The sequence below is a fragment of the Amblyomma americanum genome, chromosome 5 (assembly GCF_052857255.1).
Source record: "Amblyomma americanum isolate KBUSLIRL-KWMA chromosome 5, ASM5285725v1, whole genome shotgun sequence".
In the NCBI taxonomy this organism is placed as follows: Eukaryota; Metazoa; Arthropoda; class Arachnida; order Ixodida; family Ixodidae; genus Amblyomma; species Amblyomma americanum.
Genome location: NC_135501.1, coordinates 15,773,166 through 15,796,943, shown reverse-complemented (window position 1 = coordinate 15,796,943; position 23,778 = coordinate 15,773,166). Strand labels below are relative to the sequence as shown.

Genomic DNA, 23,778 nt, shown 5'->3' with positions numbered 1-23,778 from the left:
GACTACGAAATTGTACCAGAGTTTACAAAAAGTACTGAAGACACTGAAATCTTAACCCTCAAAGAAAAACATGAAACGCTGTCAGTCGTGTACAGGCCTCCAAGTGGAAATGTTCTAAATTTCTTACCTTTTTTTTGAGTCACTACTTGAGTACATTTGTACTAATAACCTCAGGTTTTCTTGTGGAGGGGATTTCAGTATTAATATTAGTGAATATAAGGTGACGTTTATTCTGAGAAGCTTCCTAACGGGAGCAGGGCCAACAGCGGGTCAGCTAGTCCAGCCGAGAGCGTGTGCCAGGCGATGACCATGCAGCTCGCGCATATGCTCGTCGTCTCCTTTACAATGGAGCCAGGAGCATGCACCAGGCGATGACCATGCGGCTTGCGCATATGCTCGTCGTCTTCTTTACAATGGCCCCCGGACAGAAGAGGAGCAATCCTGGCGACTTAACGTGCGGACAAGACAGCGGGGTCGTAGTATCTCTTGAGGCGCTGGACATATACAGTCTCACGGCCGCGGCGTTTGAGATCGGTTGACGGCGTGAGGGGCTCAACAATATAGTTCACTGGAGATGTTTGCTCCAGGACACGATATGGCCCTTGATATTTAGCCAGCAATTTCCGGGAGAGGCCCGGAGTACTGGAAGGTATCCATAGCCAGACAAGAGAGCCGGGAGAGAAATGTTGGGGACGTTGATCTTCATCGTGTCGGTTTTTTTGAAGGGACTGGGTAGCTGTCGTGAGCGACCGGGCGATCTGGCGGCAGTCTTCGGCATGCCTGGCGGCTTCGGAGACGGTGGTGCACTCAGATGCGTCGGGGTGGTAGGGGAGAACAGTATCAATGGGAACGGAGGGATGGCGGCCATAAAGGAGGAAGAAAGGAGAAAATCCTGTCGTAGATTGCGTAGCAGTATTGTACGCGAACGTAATATACGGGAGAATAAGGTCCCAGGTAGTGTGGTTAGAACCGACGTACATAGCCAGCATGTCCCCCAGAGTGCGGTTAAAGCGTTCAGTGAGGCCGTTGGTCTGAGGGTGGTAAGCGCTGGAAGTCCGATGGATGACGTTGCACTCACGGAGCAGAGATTTGATGACATCAGATAGGAAGACACGGCCTCTGTCGCTGGGGAGTTCTCGAGGGGCACCGTGTCGAAGGATGAACCGACGCAGAAGAAAGGATGCCACATCCTGTGCCGTAGCAGCAGAGAGCGCGGTGGTTTCAGCATACCGCGTGAAGTGATCGACGGCAACAATCATCCATCGTTTGCCAGAAGCAGTATAGGGGAGGGGCCCATATAAATCAATGCCAACGCGGTCGAAAGGGCGAGGCGGACAAGATAGCGGCTGCAACTCACCAGCAGTACGGGCAGTGGGAGTCTTCCGGCGTTGGCAGTCGAGGCACGAGCGTACGTATTTCAAAACGAAATAGTACATGCCACGCCAGTAGTAGCGGAGGCGGAGGCGCGTGTAAGTCTTGAAAAGGCCTGCGTGACCGCATTGCAAGTCAGTGTGAAAACATGAGCAGATATAGGACCTTAGGTGGCGAAGAATGACGAGGAGCCATTTTCGTCCATCAGAATGATATTTACGGCGATAAAGCAGGTTATCTCGGGTCTCAAAATGGGAAGCTTGACGGCGCAGCGCGCGGGGATTAACCGCCGATGGGTCGGAGAGAAAGTCCAGAAGAGCACGAATCCACAGATTCTTGCGCTGTTCAGAAGGCATGTCACTGACGGTGGGAGATTGCTCAGGGGTTCCGATTTCGCAGAGGCTGGCAAGTTCAGCGGGGAGCGGGGAGCGAGACAAGGCGTCGACGTCCTGATGTTTGCGGCCCGACCAGTACACGACTCGGATGTTGTATTCTTGAAGACGCAACGCCCAGCGCGCCAGGTGGCCGGAAGGATCTTTCAGAGAGGAGTGCCAACAAAGGGCGTGATGATCCGTAACGAAGTCAAAAGGACGGCCGTACACGTAAGGGCGAAACTTGCCTAAGGCCCACACAATGGCGAGGCACTCTTTTTCAGTCACGGAGTAGTGAGACTCAGCCTTTGTAAGTGTGCGGCTGGCATAGGCAACGACATATTCTTCGTATCCATATTTGCGCTGAGCGAGCACTGCACCGAGACCAATACCACTGGCATCCGTGTGAACTTCAGTCGGGGCCACCAGGACGAAATGACGCAAGATGGGAGGTGCCGTGAGGAGACGACGTAAGGTGTTGTAGGCGTCGTCGCAGGCGGGTGACCAAGCCGAAAAATCGACATTGGCGCCGAGGAGCTGAGTCAAAGGGGCAGCAATTGAGGCAAAGCTGCGAATGAAACGCCTAAAATAAGAGCAGAGCCCTAGGAAGCTGCGAAGTTCTTTAGTGGTGGAAGGTTTAGGAAAGTCAGTCACGGCACGAAGTTTCTCTGCGTCAGGGCGTACACCGTCTTTCGACACAACGTGACCTAAAATTGTCAGTTTACGGGCTGCAAAGGTGCATTTTTTTAAGTTCCAGCTGCAGGCCTGCGTTTTTGAAGGATGTCAACACGTCCCGCAGGCGAGATAGATGCGTTTGGAAGTTAGGTGAAAAGATAACGATATCGTCCAGGTAGCACATGCACGTCTTCCACTTGAGGCCACGCAAAACGGTATCCATCATTCGCTCGAAAGTAGCAGGAGCGTTAAACAGGCCGAAAAGCATGACGGTAAACTCGTAGAGGCCGTCAAGGGTCACGAACGCGGTTTTGGCACGATCTGCAGCTGACATTGGAACCTGCCAATAACCAGAGCGCAAATCAAGGGAAGAAAAGAGCTCCGCGCCTTGTAGACAGTCCAGGGCGTCATCAATACGGGGCAGAAGGTAGACGTCTTTGCGTGTGATCTTATTAATTCGGCTGTAATCGACGCAAAACCGAACGGAGCCATCCTTCTTTTTGACGAGGACAACCGGGGAGGCCCAGGGGCTGGTGGAAGGCTGAATAATGCAGCTCTGAAGCATGCTGTCTACCTATTCTTCAATAACTCTTCGTTCAGCGGCGGAAACACGATATGGGCGCTGTCGCAGAGGGGAATGGGCGCCGGTTTCCATGTGATGCTCGATAGTCGACGTGCGCCCCAAACCGCTTTGGTGGCAATCGAAGGACGAGCGAAACTCCTCAAGTAGTGCAAGAAGCTGGGTTCGCTGAGTTGGAGGTAGAGTGGCATCGATAGAGCGAAGGAATAGGTCGGTCAACAATGGGGCGGGCGCATGAGTTGTGAGCTGAGGGCGTCCATGGCGACCGGGGGTTATTCTGCGGCAGCGTCGGGATGGTTGAAAACAGAATCAAAGAGCTGCACGGTGCCGACGATATCTCCACGGCGCAAAATGAAGGGGCTTGAAAATGGGTTGAAGACCCACAGTGCGGTGAGTCCGGCGGAGAAAGTGAGCAGGGCATAAGGCAGCGGCAGGCAATGGCGACGCAGAAAAGTAGGAGACGGCGTGAAGAGGACACTGGCATCGCGAACACAAGCACAGGAGAGAGGCACAATCACGGAAGAGCACGCAGGAATATCGGTACTGTCGGCGACAAAAGCTTTAGCAGGAACAGGGGCACCGCAAGGGATTCGGCAACGTGGAGAACGCTACTTGAGCCCGAGCACAGTCGACGACCGCGTCATGAAGCGATAAGAAGTCCCAGCCCAAGATGATCGAATGCGTACATTACGGCAGAACGATGAACTCAACCAAATATACAATGTCTGCTATGACTACTCGAGCAGTGCACGCTGCTAACGGCTGGATGAGGTGCGCACTTGCAGTCCGTAACGACAGGCAAGAAAGGGGCGTCTTCACTTTCTTCAAAGATCGGCAAAGCGCTGCATCCATGACAGAAACCGCGGCGCCGGTGTCCACAAGCGCCGTCACAGATACGCCCTCTACAAAAACTTCAATTAAATTGGCGGTAGACAGACGAGGCCTTTCAAATTTTGACGACTGCGCAGTTTTCGCCTCAGGAACTGCGGCACCTAGTTTTCCTCTTGAGTGGTCGAGGGACGCCGTCTCATTGGAGAGATGGCGCGTCGACGTGGAGAAGGCGAACGGTGTCCAGAGAAGGCGGTGTGCTCAGGAGACAGAGAACGGCTTAGGGGCGGCTCAGCAGGAGGTGAGTACTGACGCTGAGACCAGTAACCGGAAACTTCAGGAGGTGTTCGTGAGATGTTCATGCGTCGACGGCAAAGCCATGCCACATGACCTGGCAAGCCGCAGAAGTAGCAGATCGGGCGGTTGTCAGGCGTGTGCCAGGAGTTTCCCAGTTGAGCAGGCGGTCGAATATTATCAGGCGTGCTCCAGGGGGTTCGCAGATGAGCAGGCGGCGAAATAAAAGCAGCGGGCTCTCGAACGGCACCAGGAGGCGGAGCATAGGTAGGTGGTCGAGGTCGCGCAACAACGTCCGCATATGTCAGCGGGGCCGCAAGAGGTGTGGGCTGAGGGGCCTGCGGGAGAGCTTCAGCGACCTGTTCTTGAATGATGTGCCGCAAATTCGGAGTTATGTGTGGTGATGGCTCTTGATGGCGGGAAATAAGCGAGAGCTGGCGAGCAACTTCTCGGATGAAGCTCTTGATGTGCGGTAGGAGCGATGACTGGTCTCTTGCATCGTTCAGGCCAGCAAGCGAGTCGACGTTCGTGGTGTGGTCGCGTGTCAGAGCCCTCTGCTTGCGTAGTTCGTCGAAGCTCTGACACAGGGTGACGACTTCCGCGACGGTGCGTAGGTCTCGCGACAACGACATCTGAAAGGCGTCGTCATCAATGCCCTTGAGCATATGCCTGATCTTGTCGGCTTCGGGCATCTGAGCGTTCACCCTCTTGCACAGATAGACGACATCCTCGATGTAACTCGTGAAGTTCTCGCCAACCTGCTGTGACCGCGCACGCAAGCGCTGTTCGGAACAAAGTTTTCTGACTACCGGCGGCCGAATACCTCTGAGAAGTTAGATTTGAAAACAAACCATGATGTAATGTCCGCCTCGTGGTTCCGATACCACAGATTCGCAACGCCCCTAAGATAGAAAGTCACATTGTTCAGTTTGGTTTCCGCGTCCCACTTGTTGTATGCGCTCTCCCGCTCATACGATGCGAGCCAATCCTCAACATCATGGTCGTCCGTGCCACTGAAGATAGCGGGGTCTCGCTGGCGGAGAGAACCAGCACAGATGACGGCGGCCGGGCTGACTTGGACGGCTTGGTGGTTAGGCATCGCGGTAGGGGGTAGTGTTCGGTTACGGAGTTCCAGGGCGAGAGGACGTTACCCGGCACCTCCACCAAATGTAAGGTGGGGTTTATTCTGAGAAGCTTCCTAACGGGAGCAGGGCCAACAGCGGGTCAACTAGTCCAGCCGAGAGCGTGTGCCAGGCGATGACCACGCAGCTCACGCATATGCTCGTCGTCTTCTTTACAATGGAGCCAGGAGCATGCACCAGGCGATGACCATGCGGCTTGCGCATATGCTCGTCGTCTTCTTTACAGTGAGAATAATGCTACTACAAATAATTTTGTCACTATGATTAACTCATCTGGTTTTATAAATTTAATTAAAACACCTACTCGCGTTACGCCTTCTACCTCGTCGATTATTGACTTACTTATTACAAATATGGATTCAGTAATTATTAATACCGGAACAATTACTTCTGATATAAGCGATCATTGTCCGGTCTTTATGCTTTACCAATTAGACACGCAACGCAAATCTGTTCCTCCAAAGTTGATCACTTTGCAGAGCGTAACAACTCAAGCCTTGGAATCATTTAGACATGCTATTAGTTTATATGATTGGTCACCAATATTCAGAATAACAAATGCACACAATGCATATTCACAGTTCATGGCAACATTTGTACAACTATATGAGGAGCACTTTCCTCTTAAAACTATTAAACCTTCGAGAAAAGCCAAGAAACCATGGATAACACGTGGCCATCTGGCTATGATAAAAAAGAAAAACTATCTTTACCATGTGTTTCTTCGCACACGCCTGTCTACTGCACTATAAAAATTTAAGATGAAAAGAAACAGGTTAAACGCCGAACTAAGGCGAGCAAAGAAAACTTACTATCAAGATGTGTTCTCTGATATTGCTCGCCGAAACCCAGATACCACTTGGAAAGTTATCAATACCGTCCTCAGCCGCGGAAACACCTGCCGTTCGCCCGAAAAAATAAGCCACCAAAATAAGGAAATAACCGGCAAAGCCTTAGCAGAGCACTTTAACGAATACTTTGTTAACATAGTATCAAAGGACAGCACCGGTCCGATTCTGCGCTCACAAATAAATAGCACTCGGGAAAGCCTATTTTTGGAGCCAACAAGCGAAACAGAAACTTATACGGCCATTATGAACTTAAGTAATAGCACTGCATTAGACGTTAACAATATGCAAGTGGGGCCAGTAGAGTATGTTTTAGAATTTATTGTCTCGGTACTTGTCCACATCTATAATCTTGTGCTCGAAACCGGTGTGTATCCAGAAGGCATGAAGCAGTCTAGAGTGACAGTAATATATAAAAGTGGTGACAGGAACTTAACAACAAACAATAGACCGATATCGATTATACCCATATTCTCCAAGGGACTAGAAAAGCTCATCTGCTGTCGCAAAACGCGGTTTTTAGACAAACACCACATTTTGGCTGAAGCCCAGTTTGGATTCAGGAAAAACAAATCATCCGAAACAGCATTATTTACAATAACAGAGGCAACTGTGGAAAACATTGAAAATATTATTTACACGTTACCACTCTTTATTGATTTCACGAAGGCTTTTGATTCCTTAGATTACAAGATATTATTATCCAAACTATTGTCGTATTTATTTATTTTTTCCTCAAAGGTCCCTTTCGGAACATTACATGAGGGGTGGGGATAACACGGCAAAAAATATTATACATTAATGAAAAATGGACAAAAATAATGTTGATGAATAGGCTTCCTCGATAGTGGTCTTGAACAGTCGATGATTCATGATGGTGGCCACTTCGGCGGAGAGGTTATTCAAGTCACGGGCAGGTTTTAAGAAAAATGATTGCTGGAATGTGGTGGTATGTGCACGTTCAGGGTAAACAGCGTTCGGGTGGTTATGGCGGGAAATGCGATGCACACGTGGAATATAATCGATTGGCTTCTGGAAAGTTGTGAAAGAACTTATGAAATAAGCAGAGACGTGCTGCGTTCCGACGGGTGACTAGCGTAGGCAACTGCAATCGTGATTTCAGACCTGAGATGCTGGTATGATAGGAGTAGACAGATGAGATGAACCTGGCGGCACGATTCTGAACTGACTCAATGGTATTAATTAGGTTAATCTGATGGGGATCCCAGATAGAATGAGTATATTCAAGTTTAGGTCTGACGAAAGTCTTGTAAGCGAGCGATTTGAGAGAACTTGGTGCTAGAGCAAGGTTGCGCCGAAGATATCCAGGGACACTGTTTGCACAGTTAGTTATGTTGGTGACATGGAGAGTCCAAGTTAGATCATGAGAGATATGGACGCCTAAGTATTAGTAATGATTGACCGAAGAAATTGGGCAGTTATTAATAGTGTACACTGGCGCGATGAAGTTGGGGCGACGGTGAAAAGAAATCAGTGAGGTCTGAAGCATTAATAGACATGAGCCACGTGTCACACCAATGTTGCACTTGTGAAAGGTCTTCTTGAAGAGCGACGATATCTGAAGAATTTGTTATGGGGCGATATACGACACAATCATCAGCAAACAGTCGGACGTTTGAAGAAAGACTAAGTGGAAGATCATTAATATATATTACGCGAGAAGCCTTTAGAACTGATAACATCATATTTAATTGGAAGAAGCCAATGTATATGCATAGGCGCTACACAGTTATCCTTTCTGCCTATTACATGCGGTGTCCCACAAGGCAGTGTTTTGAGACCTCTTCTTTTTAATGCTTACATAACTAATATTGTTACAATTCATCAAACAGCGAAATTTGTCCTTTATGCGGATGACTGCAGCATTCTAATAATAATAATAATAATAATAATAATAATTGGTTTTGGGGGAAAGGAAATGGCGCAGTATCTGTCTCATATATCGTTGGACACCTGAACCGCGCCGTAAGGGAAGGGATAAAGGAGGGAGTGAAAGAAGAAAGGAAGAAGAGGTGCCGTAGTGGAGGGCTCCGGAATAATTTCGACCACCTGGGGATCTTTAACGTGCACTGACATCGCACAGCACACGGGCGCCTTAGCGTTTTTCCTCCATAAAAACGCAGCCGCCGCGGTCGGGTTCGAACCCGGGAACTCCGGATCAGTAGTCGAGCGCTCTAACTACTGAGCCACCGCGGAGGGGCATCAGCATTCTAATCTCTAGTCACAATGAAGATGAATTGATTAACAATACCAATGAAATACTTGAACAACTCCATATTTGGTCACAGTGGAATAAACTAAAAGTTAACGCAAAAAAAAAACTAAAGCAGTTATTTTCAGGGCAAGAAACAAGCCACATAAATTTAATCATATTGTTAAATATGCTGGACAACAAATTGATATTTTACACGAACATAAGATCCTAGGAGTTCTTTTTTCTTCTCATCTTAACTGGGATTCGCAAGTCCATAGCCTCTGTAGAAAACTCTCGGCAACAACTGGAGCACTCTCTAGTTGCCGAACACTTCTCCCTACGAAAATAAAGCTGCAAATATATTACGCTCTATTTTCATCTCATTTAAATTACTGTAGCCTTATTTGGCTTACCACAACAAAAACAAACATTCAAAAAATACTTGGAAAAACGCTAAGGCGCCCGTGTGCTGTGCGATGTCAGTGCACGTTAAAGATCCCCAGGTGGTCGAAATTATTCCGGAGCCCTCCACTACGGCACCTATTTCTCTCTTTCTTCTTCACTCCCTCCTTTATCCGTTCCCTTACGGCGCGGTTCAGGTGTCCAACGATATATGAGACAGATACTGCGCCATTTCCTTTCCACCAAAAACCAATTATTATTATTATTATTAAAATACTTGCACTACAAAAAAAGGCCATTCGCTATAATGCCAATGTTTCGTTCCTACACTCGACCCAAATGCTGAGCAGAACTTTTGGTACAAACTGCAAGCCTCACACCCAAAAAAACAGTTATACCTGCTCGTAGTACTCAATTATGGCATATTCCGCATTTCCGCACAATCTACAAATCTCAGTCATTGCAGCACAACCTCCCACAAATACTAAATCAGCCTCAATATGCCAAGATAATTTCATTTAAACAGCTTCAAGAATGCTTTTCCAAACTATAAGTAGTCGCGTTTCTGATATATGTTTGCTTCACTGACCTATTATTTCTCGTACCTGTATGCTATCTTGATTTCAGTTATGATTGTACAAATCTACAGTTTTATTCAAATGTGTATATATGATGTATTCTTGGGTTATTCCTGATAATATTTAGAAACTAAGCTTGTTTGTGTTTTGAATACTATTCAAAGTTAATATTGTACAGTATCTGCTATTCTAGATCTTTCCATTGTTTCTCTTAACTATTGTTAATAACTATGTCGGCACTGTCTTGTAGAGGTTGTCTGGGCCATGTAAAGCTGTGATTTCACAGCTTTTAGCCCAGATATCCTTCCAAACTTCTGGTAAAATAAAATGAATTGAATCTACATCCATCAATGCTCACAGAAGAGGAAATATGCAGCGTAAAAAAAAAACACGGCCGACCGCAGAAAGAAGCGCTGGCTTCATTCTGTCGTCCGTGTTTTTTTTTTCTTTTGCGCGGCAATTTCCTATTGTGTGATGAACCAACAGGCCCAAATCACAACCCTTCATTAGTTCGCTTCAATGCTCCTCTTGTTTGTTAGGAACAATATATCGGAAAAGCCGGGCAATCAATGAGGGCCCGACTAAATGGTCATCTAGGTGACACGGGTTCCGGAAAACACGGGGTAGTGACACAGGTTCCTCCAATATGCGGCGCGTCCGCGCCGCATATGGGAGGAGGGGGGGCCGGGTGGTTCGATCACCAGCGGCGGCCGGGGATCCACCGGTACTGCGTCCCCTTCGTCGCCGTGTTGAAAACTAGGGAAGAGCGTACCGATCATAGCAGTGTAAGAGTGAGTTGCCGGCCCGTCAGGCATGCGGTGAGGTGTCCTGCACAGTCAAGACGAAACAGGCAGCGAAAGAGGTTGGGTGGTGTGTATGCGGGCGTTCAAGGTGAACTACCGGCGCTGAGGCAAGCGTTCCATCGCGCAAGGCCCGTCGCTTTCGAGCCATCGCCGCATCGACAGCCAGCCGATCGATGTCGTAACCTCGGCCCCCTTATGTGGAGAAGTCTTCAACAATCTACCACATGGTGAGGGCCTGCCGATCCAATCCAGCTATTCTCCCTCACCCCAATCCCACTCGGGAGGGCTGGCAATTGCGATCCTGCTCGGCCGCTGTGACCTCCAAGCCCAAAGGGCCTTGGTCGAGCGCGCCCGGGCAGAGGGCGACGACACTGGGGTCCCGTACTGGAGACCCCACCTAGTATTTGTAAGGGCCGGAATCTCAAGGACTCTCATGCACACCTCCATAAACGTTTCTTTGGAGAGCAATAAAAGTTTTTCACCCCCACCCCCGCTGCGATTGAGGACTGCCCTCCGGATATTTTGCTGTCTTGTGTAACGATGTCCATTCATGCCTATAATGTATTATACGCCTCTATTGTTCTTCCCATAGCTGGATTATTCTACACTTGTATACTCCCTCTCCGGCTTGTCGCGTTCCATGCTTTGTATAGCAGTGATTCTGCTGCTCTCCCTGTTCGTTAAGTAACCACTTTGCGATAAGTAACCACTTTGCACTAAACCCCCTGAGTTCCTCCTCGATGAGCGACGCACCGACACACGTGCACCACGCATCGGATGACAGACCATAATAACTAAATGTTTGCCCAATGCAGGCTTCCAGGCCACAGGGAGGTGTAAAGCGGCACCTGCACTTTGACGGCTTTTGCTCGGCAGCCGGTCGACTGGAAGTGGCGTGATAACCCCTCTGTTCAAATTTGTGCCGTCGAGACAAGAGCCTTCTGGATTAATGTTTGCAAAATATGTTGGTGCAGCCTAGCGTCACGCACCCGCGTAAAAGAAGGCTGTCTTGCCATTACCGCTGTTTCGTTGCCAGCGACACCTGCTTTTTGATCTCTTTCGCGTTCACGAGGGCTCCGGAACAATTTCGACCACCTGGGGATCTTTAACGTGCCCCGACATCGCACAGTACACGCGCGCCTTAGTTTTTCCCGTCCATCTAAACACAGCCGGTCTGGACCCGGCCGCGGCGGCCGCGTTTCGATGGAGGCGGAACACAAAAGGCGCCCGTGTGCTGTGCGATGTCAGTGCACGTTAATGATCCCCAGGCGGCCGAAATTATTCTGGAGCCCTCTAATACGGCACCCCTTCCTTCCTTTTTTCTTTCACTCACTACTTTATTCCTGCCGTTACGTCGCGGTTCGGGTGCCCAGCGAGACAATTAAGACAGTTACTGCATCATTTCTTTTCCCCAACAACCAATTTTTTTTTTACTTCCAAATTCTCGTCTTCATTGAAAATAGCCAGTTTTTATTACAACACTGTAGTTCGTAGACACAGGCACAGATCAATTTTATTTCAGTGTTCCTTAAGACATCCGCAAAAAAATAGGTTACGTTTCTCGCCTTCCCGCCTCACGAGAGAAAAATTGCGAATAGCCATCTAAATGATTCAATACAATGATATTTAGGAAACCTTAGATCTTTTTATGTCTCTGTGGGCAATATGACATCTTTTATCGCACTTTCCGTGTTATATAAATACAAGAGCGTTATTTGCTGCTCGAAAGTCGGCGCAACAAGAACATGAGGTCCGCAGCGGCACATGCGAGATTTCCCACGCAGTCAAGGTATCTTGCGTTTTTGTGGGAGGAGTCATGCATGATTCTCTTTAAGATATGGTCGATCACTAAGCATGCGCCTTTGTATTTTGTTATCTTCAAGCATTAGATGGCTCATCAACTCGAAAATTCGATGTCACTCAAAAAGTGGCTACTTTATAAAACTCGCGATTAGACGAAGCGGTGTCATGTCATCAAAGCCCTGAAAATATGGAATGGTACCCTGTAATAGCCACAAACTAGAATTTGCCACTGCACCAACCACAAATGAACAGATTATAATTGCTATATAATTAGGATGGAATTGGAACAAATTCTGAAAAAATTGCAAAACTCTGGCAACACTCACACAAGCTTCCTTAAGTGCCTTGCGTAATTTTTGAAATTCTGGTGCTGCAAACACACAGTCTGAAAGAATAGAGGCTCAGCTAGCACATATCCTCGCCTTTGTCGATTAAAATGAGCTGGTGAGTCTCGGACCGGAAATGCGGAGCCTGCAACTGTGTTGGGTAAAAAGAACTTTTCGCGGAACGCGGAGGCTGGTCCGCAACAGCGCCCGTTCATTTCGCAGCGCATGTGGTCTGTGTGGAAAACAACGAAGTCTCTCTACCCTTTCCGAGCGGCACTAACAACTCCCGGCCGCATTCCCAAACTGCGGCGCTAGGAGGTGACCGCGCGGTGGACAACGCGCCAGCTTGCCGCCCCGTACACCACGCTCAGCCAACGCGAACAATTCGCGCTCCTCGTCTGCCCGACTCCGGAGTAAGCCTTTTTTGGGAGAATCTACTCCCTGCTGCACCAGCCCAGCTGCAGGCAGCCTCGGAGTTATGTTGTCGCGCAAAAGGCCGCCTTTCCGACATTGCCAATGGTGCACTGAGAGCTCGAGAAGATTCTTACGTAAAAGCTTCTTAGCGCGAACCATAAGGGACTGGAGTGTCATAGACCACATAATATTTCATCATCATCAGCCTGACTACACCCATTGCAGGGAAAAGGCCACTCCCAAAATACATCACTTTACCTTATGTCGGAGGTGTCGGCGAAACCATCGCCCCAATCCTGAAAAAAATCGGGTCTCCAGGTTGCGCACAAGCCCACAAACACGGTTGCGCTTTGCCTACCTGGTCCCAAAGACCGGCCGCCGAGAGAAAGAGCCCAAGTCATTGTCTACCAAATTCCATGCGCCGACTGCCACGCAAGCTACATCTGCGAAACCAAAACTTTCAAAGAAAGAATTAGGCAACATAGAAACGGCGTCCGCAAATTCGCAAGAGAGCGCAATCCAGTAGCCGAACATTCCGAGGACTCCGACCATAGAATCAACTTTGAAGAAACCCGCATCCTCGGAACCGAAACAAATTACCACAAGAGGCTCCTTCTGGAATCCTGGCATATCCTAACCACCCCGAACAATATCAACCGCACAAAAGGAAACCTGCCCTAGTATATGCCCAGGGACTGCGCTCTTCAACGCAACGAAAAAAAGTCGCCAAGCACCTCCCTGCAGTGCGCCAGCGTGACTAACAGCCTATACCCCCTTCCCCTCCCCCGCGCTATTCGCGACACAGCTGTCGTTCTTTTCAACCCCCCCCCCCTCCCCTCCATACTTAAAAGACGCTTGCTACTGCCCTCAGTCACCCCTGATAAAGGAGCCGAGTCGGCTTCGAAACGTTGGGTTAAAGTTAACATTTTTGGTTGGAATGTGCAGTTTATTATAAGTCTTCAAACCCAGCCAGACAGGTAAATCTGTCAAAATGTTTAGTTTTTAATCTATCTACGATATTGCGCCATCTGCAATGGATGCAATGCTTTTGCAGATGGCGCTACAAGTTTCAATGCGAGATGCGCTGTTTTCTAGTTGCTGCCACAGATGGCGCTGTGATCAAGGGTGGTAGCTAGATGTTCATGCAAGGTTAGAAATTAAACAACACGGCGTAGGGAGGCTGGCTTTGGGAGCACATGGCAATACACCAAATCAGGGGGTACAGGGTGATATGCGATGGGCGCCGTTCGAGAGCAGAGAAGCTAGCAGTAAGATAGCATTTGAGGAGCGATTGAGAAAAATGGGCGAAAAGCAGTGGGCTAGGAAAGTTTTGATACCTGTATATAACGAATGTAGATACGAAATAGAGAAAGCGAACTAGAAACTTGAAAGCAAATATATGGACAGCAGTAGGGGGGGAAATCAGCAATTATCGATTAAGAAAAAGTTTAAAGCAACAGAGAGAGCTCTGTGAAAAACAGGGATGCTGACGAAATCAGTACTGGGAACATACAGGATTTTTAAGCAGGAAATTGCCAAAGAAAATACCTATGATAACTGTAGGTGAAGCTCTTTGTTGTTTGAGGGCAGGACGGGAGTTTTGCGGACTAAGACGTATAGAATCAGGCACCACGAGATAGATACGTTGTGCGTTGCATGCGGAGAAGAGGAGGAAACGGCTGAGCACTTGATACTTCTCTGTAAAGGGCTTCACACAACAGTGGAAAGCAGCGGGGCTGATTTATCCCAGGCATTGGGGTTTAGGGATAGTTAAGGGAAATTATATTTTAAGAGGGTAGAAGTAACCAAGCGAAGGTTATACGATTAGTGGCTAAAACCAAGATAAGAGTAAAATTTCATAAGTCATTGCTAGGTGGCGTGAGCCACCGCCCGATTTAAAGGGTTCAGCCGTGTGCATCCATCCATTCATCGTAGCAGACACTACGAAATCTCGAAACGTGATGAGTAAGAGCTAACGCTCTTAAAAGGACAAAATAAATTGTGAGTTCACTTGCCACATAGCACTAAACAGACACGGACGCTAGGAGACAAACAGGACGGGCGTTATGTGGCAAGTCAATCGTTACTAACTCGCCCAAACTTCCATTCTGGTAAATAGTAAGGCTGCGCCTTATGTCCACACACTTTTTCACAAAATTAAGAAGGTAGCGAATAGGCACGGTGTCTTAAGTTGTCTTCTCGGCCCCAAGAAAACTGCCTAGTTTGTGCGGGAGCATCGTTCAGAAAAAGAAGAAAAGATCGCAGTGCACTGTAAAGGGACAATGAAAATATGTCAGCTATGCAAAGAAAGTTGCATATTGTATACCGGTCTATCGTTTATTTTACTGTATGAGAAAATTTACGTTAGGCAGATGGGCCGCTGCTTAAACGCCTAACTTGGAGAACATGAAATAGTCTTTTCGTTCTGATGACGGGACAAAGCGCTATAGGAAGCATAACTGCACCTCTTTACTTAGGAACACCACCATTTAAGGCAGGGAATAAAGGAGCCAAAGTGATATTTTGGAGCCATATCACATCCTCAAAAAAGAAGACATCCCGCAGCGGTGACCTAGTGGTTTAGCATCCGTCTCATGTGCGCGAGGCGCGGGGTTCGATCCCCAGCGCTGCCCGTACCAACTTGTTATACCATGGGTAAAGGCTTCCCCTTGCCAGGCGCCCGGCTTATTCACGGTGGAAGGCTTGAGCGAACGAAAACACCTCGTGCCATGGCGCTCTTCGACTGCAGATGCCCCTGCGCCATAAAAATGCATTATCATCATCATAAAAGAAGACGTATGTGTCAGAGATTCGTCCGTGAGCTTGTTCCAAAAGAAAATTCGTCTGTTAAGCTTTTCAGGGCAACCAAAGACAACTACAAGAACAGTGGCGTGACGGGCATCTTTTGCTGTGTTAAGTTTATTTATTTTTTCATATACTTTTGTGGCATGCGTGCAAGTCTAGTTTCATTGCAGAAGGGTATATATGTGGGATCGTCTCTGAAATAAATTCAGATGATATTTTTAAATACGTACGTGCCCACTCTTCCAGCTCCCCACTTTATGTGGGAACAGCTGTTCGCCATGGTAAGCATCTACTGGAAACTTTGTTATGATACACCACTAGTGTTTTTCGTTCATTTCCAGAAATTTTTCTTTGTTCCGGCTTCTCTAGAGTGTATTGCCTCTCTGATTGTGCATCCTTTAAAATATACGACATTGCTATTCCAGCTTCATTGTTTAGTAGCCCAATTTGCTGTTTGCTAGTAACAAAATCATGTTACCAAGTTTGCCTAATTTTATTCGATTACTTATGCTTTTCGATGCTTCATGCGGCCTTTCTGCAGTAATCCAGCAAGGTATTGATAGTATCCGTAAGTAAGTAATAAAGATAAACAAATAAACTTACACGAACTTTGTTCATTGATGTTCAAAAAGAACAAGCGAAGAACACTCAGTGGTGCTTTCGAGCTGAATTCAAGTTAAGGGCTAATTTAAACAGCGTGCTAACGTTGTAGAAGCTCTAAACAGCGTAGTCGAAACGTGTAGTCCGAGCTCCCAATAGGGAACTTTAGACCTGAAGCTGGAGGTAATGTACAATGTAGTGGCTATACCTGTTCTTCAGACTCTACTTTGGAAGTAACTTAGAAAACATAGAATTAATAATCGCCCTTATCTTCCAGCGGCCAAATTCTGCACAGCTCAGCTTGTGTTGAGTTCCCTCATACAAGGGGTGCTGGTAAGGTAATCAAGAAAAAATTGACCGAAAAAAGCTGCAAATTGCAGGATATACTTGGCTGTTTGTCTGTATTCTTGGTTCAAACATCAACTACGTACTATGTTAACTTAATTTTTTTTTCAAGCTCCACAGCTAACTTGGCAACATCCCCCTATACATTAAGTGTAGAAAACCATTGGAACATAATCAAGCACCTATTTCTGCAAGCGAAAGATGCGATGCAAATTCATGATGAAATGTCATGAACTTTTGGCGACAGCGGCACTTCATATGCAACGGTTCTCCTGAGACAATACTCCTCCAAGGAAAAGAAAACCGCCTGCGCGCCACGCCAGCACTTTTCACACTGTGTAGCACAGACCTCCCTGGCTGCCTTGCGTGCTTAGAAGATGTCTTGCTTCGAAGGTTACGCCTCCGTGTCACTCTCACCCCAGCGGTAACCTGGTCGTGGCCGGCACAGTATCATGCCCTTTCGGTGACTCCTGCCACTTCTGTCCCGCTTCTGTCTGCGAGGGGGACACTAAACACTTGCTCTGTAACTGCCTGTCTTTGCGAGTTTTCTGGCAGAAACTCTTGCTCTGGTGCGGACCGTCCCCAGGCCGCACACCGGATATAGAAGAATGGACTTTTGGGCCGCACCACCGATGTTACTCGGCTTCCCCGAGGGACCAACGTGTACTTATACTCTCAAATAATAGTTCCCGCTAGCAGGCAAACTGTCGCAATAAAAAAAATATATGCAATGGTTGAAGGTACAGGTGTAAGTTTTAAAACTGGCCATGTCGGAGTAGAAATCGAAAAACACAGTGCATGGTCTGTCTTCCTTTGCCTGCGAATGTGAAATCCATTCACGAAGTTATCATGTGGCACCGGCGAACATCAGCCAAAAGTATTACTGCATACTGAGAAATGTCACGTGAAAGAGTCGATGCCATTATCCGCAACGACTTAGAAATGAGAACGGTTACAGCCAAATTGATCCCGAAACTTCTGACAATCGAACAGAAGAGGAGACGGGTGGAGACATCAGTGGCGTTTTGGAGCGTTTTCCAAGAAAAAAGTCAGATTTCCAGGACAAACTAATGACAGGTGATGAGACATGCATCTACTGTTATGATCCAGAGACAAAAAAGAAGATTAGAATGGAGCCATTGTAGTTTCACCAGGGAAAGAATTACCGTGCTCAAAGGTCAGTGCAGAAACAAATGGCAATCACTTTTGTATATAAGAATGGCATTCTGTTCGTGGACAGCAGCAGTTACGGCCGTGCAAGCAGCATCTAAGCAAAGATTGCCACTTTTACAGGTGCTGTCAAATCAAGCATTGATCTGCAAGCCCCGCCAGGATATTTCTGTGATCATGGATTATCGCGGATTATCTACCGTGCTCCTGCCCACAGATGAAAACAGCAACGCGCCTTCGAGGACATCCCGCCTGGAGGATACAAATGCCGCCGGAAGACGCCCTGCTTCAGTTGGCAGCAGCAGTCACGGCCGTGTAAGCAGCATCTAAGCAAAGGTTGCCCTTTTTTACAGCTTACTCTAACGTAGGTACTGCGGGTTTAACTATATATATTCTGCCGTGGCTGCTGCAACTACACTACACTTCTACTGTGTAGTGTTGCCACGTCTGTGACGTAGTCATCGCATCATTGTTTGCCTTACTGATTTCTTTATCGACCGTGGCCTGCTGCATTTCCTTAGTAAGCTGTTGTTGTTAGAGCCAGTGATCACTGCTTTTAGAAATGACAAAAGAACTCGCGAAGACGTTCGAAGATTTAAAACGCAAACTGAAGCAAGAAGTTCGTGAAATGCGTGAAAGCTTCGAGAGCGATCTGCGAACAGAAATCGAGGAAGTGAAAAGGATCCTGGAATTTACCAATCAGAGCTATAAAGAAATGAAACAAACTGTTAACGCTGTGAAAACTGAGAATACCGAACTTCAGGAGACAGTGCAAGCTTTCAGCAAAGAACGCAGTAATTTACGCACAAAACTTAACGAACAGAAAATGAGGCTCTTACAAAACGAGCAGAACTCCAGGTGCTCTAATGTTGAAGTGAAAGGCATCCCACAAGTGCCAACTGAAACGTCATGGACATATCCAAACAATTGGCAACAGACTGCGCTTGATTTGTGTCTCTTCGTTCGCTTTTGTCCTCGTTTTTTTGCGCTGCTAAGTATGAATCCGCACCAACTAGCCCAAATTTCTGTTCTTATTAACAGTTATTGGTCTGCGAATCGAACACCATAGCATAGAAGCATGCCATCCGGTGAAAACAACAAGCACCGCCCGCGACAGAGCCCCTGACATTGTAATACAGTTCGCACGAAAGTCTCAGCGTGATTCTTTCCTCGGCAAGACAAAAAAGCACAGGCTAACGTCAGAAGACATTGATATCCTACATAATACTATGGTTTTCGTGAAGGAGCACCTCTCCCCAGACATGAAGCGATTGTTTGGTGCAGTGAACGCCAAGAAGAAAGAGTGTTCTTGGAAATATGCCTGGACGAAGCACGGAAAAATCTTCGCGCGCCAAACCGATAACTCGACAGTTATGTGCATCAGTCACATTGATGAGTTATCAAAGATTGCCTAGCTGTACCGGCTACGCGCCAATGATCTTTGAAAAGTGATGGGCTTTCAGCCATCTCAAGTTCGCCAGCTATTAAAAAATAAAAAATTTGCTTGTCATTTTTACATCTAAACGTCCGCTCGATAACAAAAAAAAAACAGGATGATATTACAATACTACTACAAACTTTTGGTGCAGAGTTTTCTATGATAATTCTGAATGAAACATGGCATACGCAAACATTACGAGTGTTTACACCAACTGGATACGAATGTTGTGTCCGAAGCCGCTAAGATAGAAGAGGAGGTGGTACTTCATTGGTGATAATAGAAACTGTTGTTTGTGAAACTATTCATGAGTTAAGCACGGTATGCTCGGATTATGAAGTCCTGACTGCAAGAAGCAGAGAATGCATATTTTGTGTTATTTATAGGCCACACTGTGGTGATCTCAGCATATTCCTTGCTTTTCTGGAAACCTATTTTGCTTTGTTTCGGATCAAAAGTTAGATATTATTTTGGTGACTTAAACGTGAATGTGCTTGATTTGACATATCCCCAGCAGCAACTTCAACATATCATAGCAGTAAGCGGTTTTTCTAATGTGATAACATAGTCGACCCGAGTCACTCAGGGAAGTACTTCATAGCTGATGTGCTCACAATTAAATATTAGTGGTCATTTATTAACAGCAGGTATCATACACACTGACATATGTGACCACCAAAAAATATTTTTGCGGGTTAAAAATTGAGATGCGTCTGTTCTAGAACAGCGGAAGCCAATTATGCTCAGCAGATCAATATGTCGACACTAGAATCGTTCCGATGTGCAAATAATCAAGAAACATGGAATTCAGTCTATGATGGAAACACAAGCGACTAAGCTTACAATACCTTCATTAGTCTTTTTAAGCGCATGTACGAGGATAGTTTTCTTCAAACGCCACGCAGGGCTAGAAAACCATGGCTCACGTATCAACTACTTTGTCCCATTACAGTCTTTGACTTCGGGACCTCCTTCTGCATGATATGGTGTACGTATGAAATATATAAACAAATAAAGAGTGATACTCAAAAAATGTTAAAACATAAGAACACACTGTATGATAAATTTGCGAAAAATAGGCAACGAGAGTCTTTCCCCGAATTTAAAAAGTGCAGAAACAAGGTCACAGCGAAACTGATACATGCTAGCGATTCTTACTACATGAATGCATTTTCTGAAGAAATCCTGAAAACTCCAGATTTATTGTAGCGAAAATTACTCTTTCTTCCATGCAAACAGCCATTCGACGCTCCCCGTGAGTATCCACCATGATGGAAATTGTCTCTCGAGCAGTTCACTGGAAAAAGCCTTCTATTACCATTTTACCACATGGTGGTCTCTATATACAGCCTAGTAGCAGCGGAATCTGTGAAGCTGTTGAATATGTGTCAGGGAATATGAGCGCAAAGTCACATTTTGCTCCCACATGCAATAGTGCACTATAATCCTGCATAAACGCTATATGAAATATTAAGGCAAAATACTCAAATGGTTTGCAACCAGGTTCCGTAATGTATGTACTCTACATACTATGCCCGGTGTTAGCACATATCTACAACCTTATTATATCTACTGCTATATTTTCAAAAAAGATGCAGCTCTCTCGCGTCACCCCTGTGTTTAAAAAAGAGAATATAAATACCCTGAGCAGCTACCGCCCCATATCAATATTACCTATCTTTTAAAAAGGGGTCGAGAAATTAATGCACAATAAATATAAGTTGCTGCATTCTTTCCAGCGTAGTTTTAAGCAACATCGGTCAACAGAAATAGCACGAAAAGAAATAATACTGGATGCATTTTGCCGCAAGAAAATGACCCTTGGAGTCTGCTTTGATTTTTCAAAAGCCTTTGATCCCCTAGATAATTTTATTTTGATGTAAAAATTAATATAATATAGTGTTCAATGGACAGCCTATACTTTTCTCGAGTCGTACCTATCCCATAGAAAACAGTAGGTAGATATAAATAAATGCACACCAGAAATTCAATCGATTAACTTTGGAGACCCAGAAGGTAGCAGTCTTGGCCCGCTCTTACTTTCGATCTACGTTAGTGATATTATTTGCTGTACATCGGTGCCACGTTTGTTTTATCTGCAGATGACACAATAATATTCGTAATGGGTACCTCCGAAGTCCAAATAGAAAACGTAGCAAACAATATGCTTAGCAGTATAAAAGTATCAGCAGATGTCAATTATTTATGAATAAATTCAACAAAAAAGTCCTTTATTCACCAAAGGGAAAAACATTAAAACAACCTATACACATATGTCTTGGTACTGATGTTTTAGGAATTGTAGATTCGGTCAAAATTCTTCGAGTGACTTTTTATCAGTATCTGACATGGAATATGCATATTGAGCATATAGGCTCTAAAATATCATCTGTTATTGTGATCATTGCGCGCACGAGGCATTTTCTTCCCGACAAAGTTAAAATTCTTTTGTATAGTGCTCTAGTAGCTGTTATTCTACAGTGAAGTAGCGTCGTATGGTGTACGACTGGAATAACAAATTAGTCAAAATTGCATCTGTTGCAGGAAAAGGCTGTGGGTTGTATAGAAACTGCTTCCTACTGTTTTCCCACACGCCATTTATTTTTAAAGCACCATATTCTTCCGGTATTCGCATTGAATAATTACAGGAAATTTTTGTGCTACAAGTCTTATGTAAAAAAAAACGTAATGTCTTTATATTTCCGGCAAATCTGAAGGAGAATTGCAGCACTCGTCAAACAAGGGATAAAGAAATATGGAGTATCCCAACACTTGACGCGAATTACAGCAAGCAGTTTTTATCTTATACTGTGCCCGTTGCATTGAATGCACTAAATTTAGGAAATTTTGATCCTGTCCGCCATTGGAACTCTGTTATCAAAAATTTCTTTCACAGAACATACGGTTGTATTGTGTAACTCCAATCTATTATTAGTGCATATGTTTTACTTTTTTCTATGCGTTGTTATTCTCATGCCCCATTATTGCTGACACGCCAATCTTGCTGTGTTTGTATTAAGATCAGTATCGTTTCTTAGTAATACAACTTATCGTCTGTCATCTTTTAGTTATGACTCACCATGCATGCCATGTTTCCTTTCAAACTGAAAGGGTATTTGTAAACTGTAATTACATTTAACTGTTTACTCACTATCTTACTGATCTTGTATAATTAATTACGTGTATAGATATTTCTTTCTTTTATGTGACAACTTCGGTATTGAAACTGCTGTAGAGCCAACCTGTAGGGTGGCGGGATCCTTCTCAAGCTGTGTGTGCAGGCTTTTGTCCCTCTCCTTCCTTGAAAGGAAAGTAAACTTGGCTTTACTTGATTATCGACCAAAGAGTTGAACCATCAATGCAAGATATTTCTGTTCGTTCTTAACAAAGCTGAGGCAAAATATTAAAGAAAAACTTCGAGGAAACTCTTCAAAAGTGACATCACATTGCATGACAATGCTCCGTCACACGTTTCGAAAGTGGCCTCCTTAGGATTTCTACTAATGGCCCATCCACCCTATTCGCCCGATCTGGCTCCGTCGGACTATAATTTGCTCCCGAATCTCAAAGAATACCTTAAACGACAATGGTTAGGGAGAGTTTCAAGGCAACTAGTGCTGCAAATGGGTCGTTTGACCAGCAGTCGCAAGAATTCTATTTGGACGGACTTAAAAAGCTGCATGAGATTAATTGAAACCCATGTCCCAGTCATTTCCATTCGTGGCGATGCAAGTAAGCCATGGTTCAGTGGTACCCTAAAGAGGCTTTCACTTAAGAAAAAACGCCTTTTTCGCATTGCTAAACAATCCAACTCGGCCGTCAGGTTGGAAAAATATTTCACCTGTATCAAAGACTACGCATGCCTACTGAAGCAGTCCAAAAGGAAGTTCTTCCACGAGGATCTTCTGCACATAATGAACAAAAATCCCCAAAAGTTATGGAATCTTCTTTCCCCGGTTAGTCATCATACGCACAACGTATCACATTCTAACTCGGATGGTTCACATGTGCTGCCAGACGATCGATCCGATGTAATGAACTCCTACTTTTTTTCAGTTTTTACCCATGAGCCAAAAGATAATATTCCCAACTTTCCTCGTACCAGTTTTTCACGGATGCCGCCCATTACAGTCCCTGCGGAAGGTATAGAAAAGCTTATCGAAAAGCTGAAATTTTCAAGTAGCCCCGGTCCTGATAGCATTTCTGCCAAAATACTTAAATCCACCAAAGTCCTAACCAGCCGTATATTGCAGATAATATTTGCCCAGTCCCTCGCTCAAAGCGCTCTTCCAACAGAGTGGAAAATTAGCAAAGTAGTTCCTGTATTTAAAAGTGGCAACCGGTCTGATCCATCAAATTATCGCCCAATATCTTTAACATGCATCGCCTGCAAACTAATTGAACACACCATTTATTCTCAAGTTGCCGGGCACCTTGATAACAACGCATTCTTCTTCGCTAATCAGAACGGTTTCCGCTCTGGTCTTTCTTGTGAGTCGCAGCTTTTTGAATTCACGACTGATCATCATTTAAACCTTGATTCATTTTTTCAAACTGATGTTATATTCTTAGACTTTTCTAAGTCTTTTGATCGTGTTCCTCACTTGCGACTCATCTGTAAACTTTCTTCTCTAAGCCTAGACACATTAATCTTATCATGGATCAAATGCTTCCTTGCCGACCGCTTTCAGTTCACCGTCATAGGAGGGCATCCTTCAGCCTCAACCAAAGTTCTTTCTGGCGTTCCACAGGGCTCAGTCCTTGGCCCAC

General features: G+C 45.7%; 1 protein-coding gene across 2 annotated transcripts in view; it reads left to right on the top strand.

The window, feature by feature from the left end:
• The window catches only part of LOC144132305 (uncharacterized), a 241,606-nt gene that overhangs the window by 159,418 nt on the left and 58,410 nt on the right, over nucleotides 1-23,778 (top strand). The window contains exon 3 of one of the 2 annotated variants that reach the window (XM_077664617.1): nucleotides 17,694-17,885. The exons of the other annotated variant lie outside the window; for it this stretch is intronic. The gene's annotated coding sequence lies outside the window, so the exon portion shown is untranslated. The remainder of the gene's footprint in view (nucleotides 1-17,693; nucleotides 17,886-23,778) is intronic. 2 annotated transcript variants of the gene reach the window in all.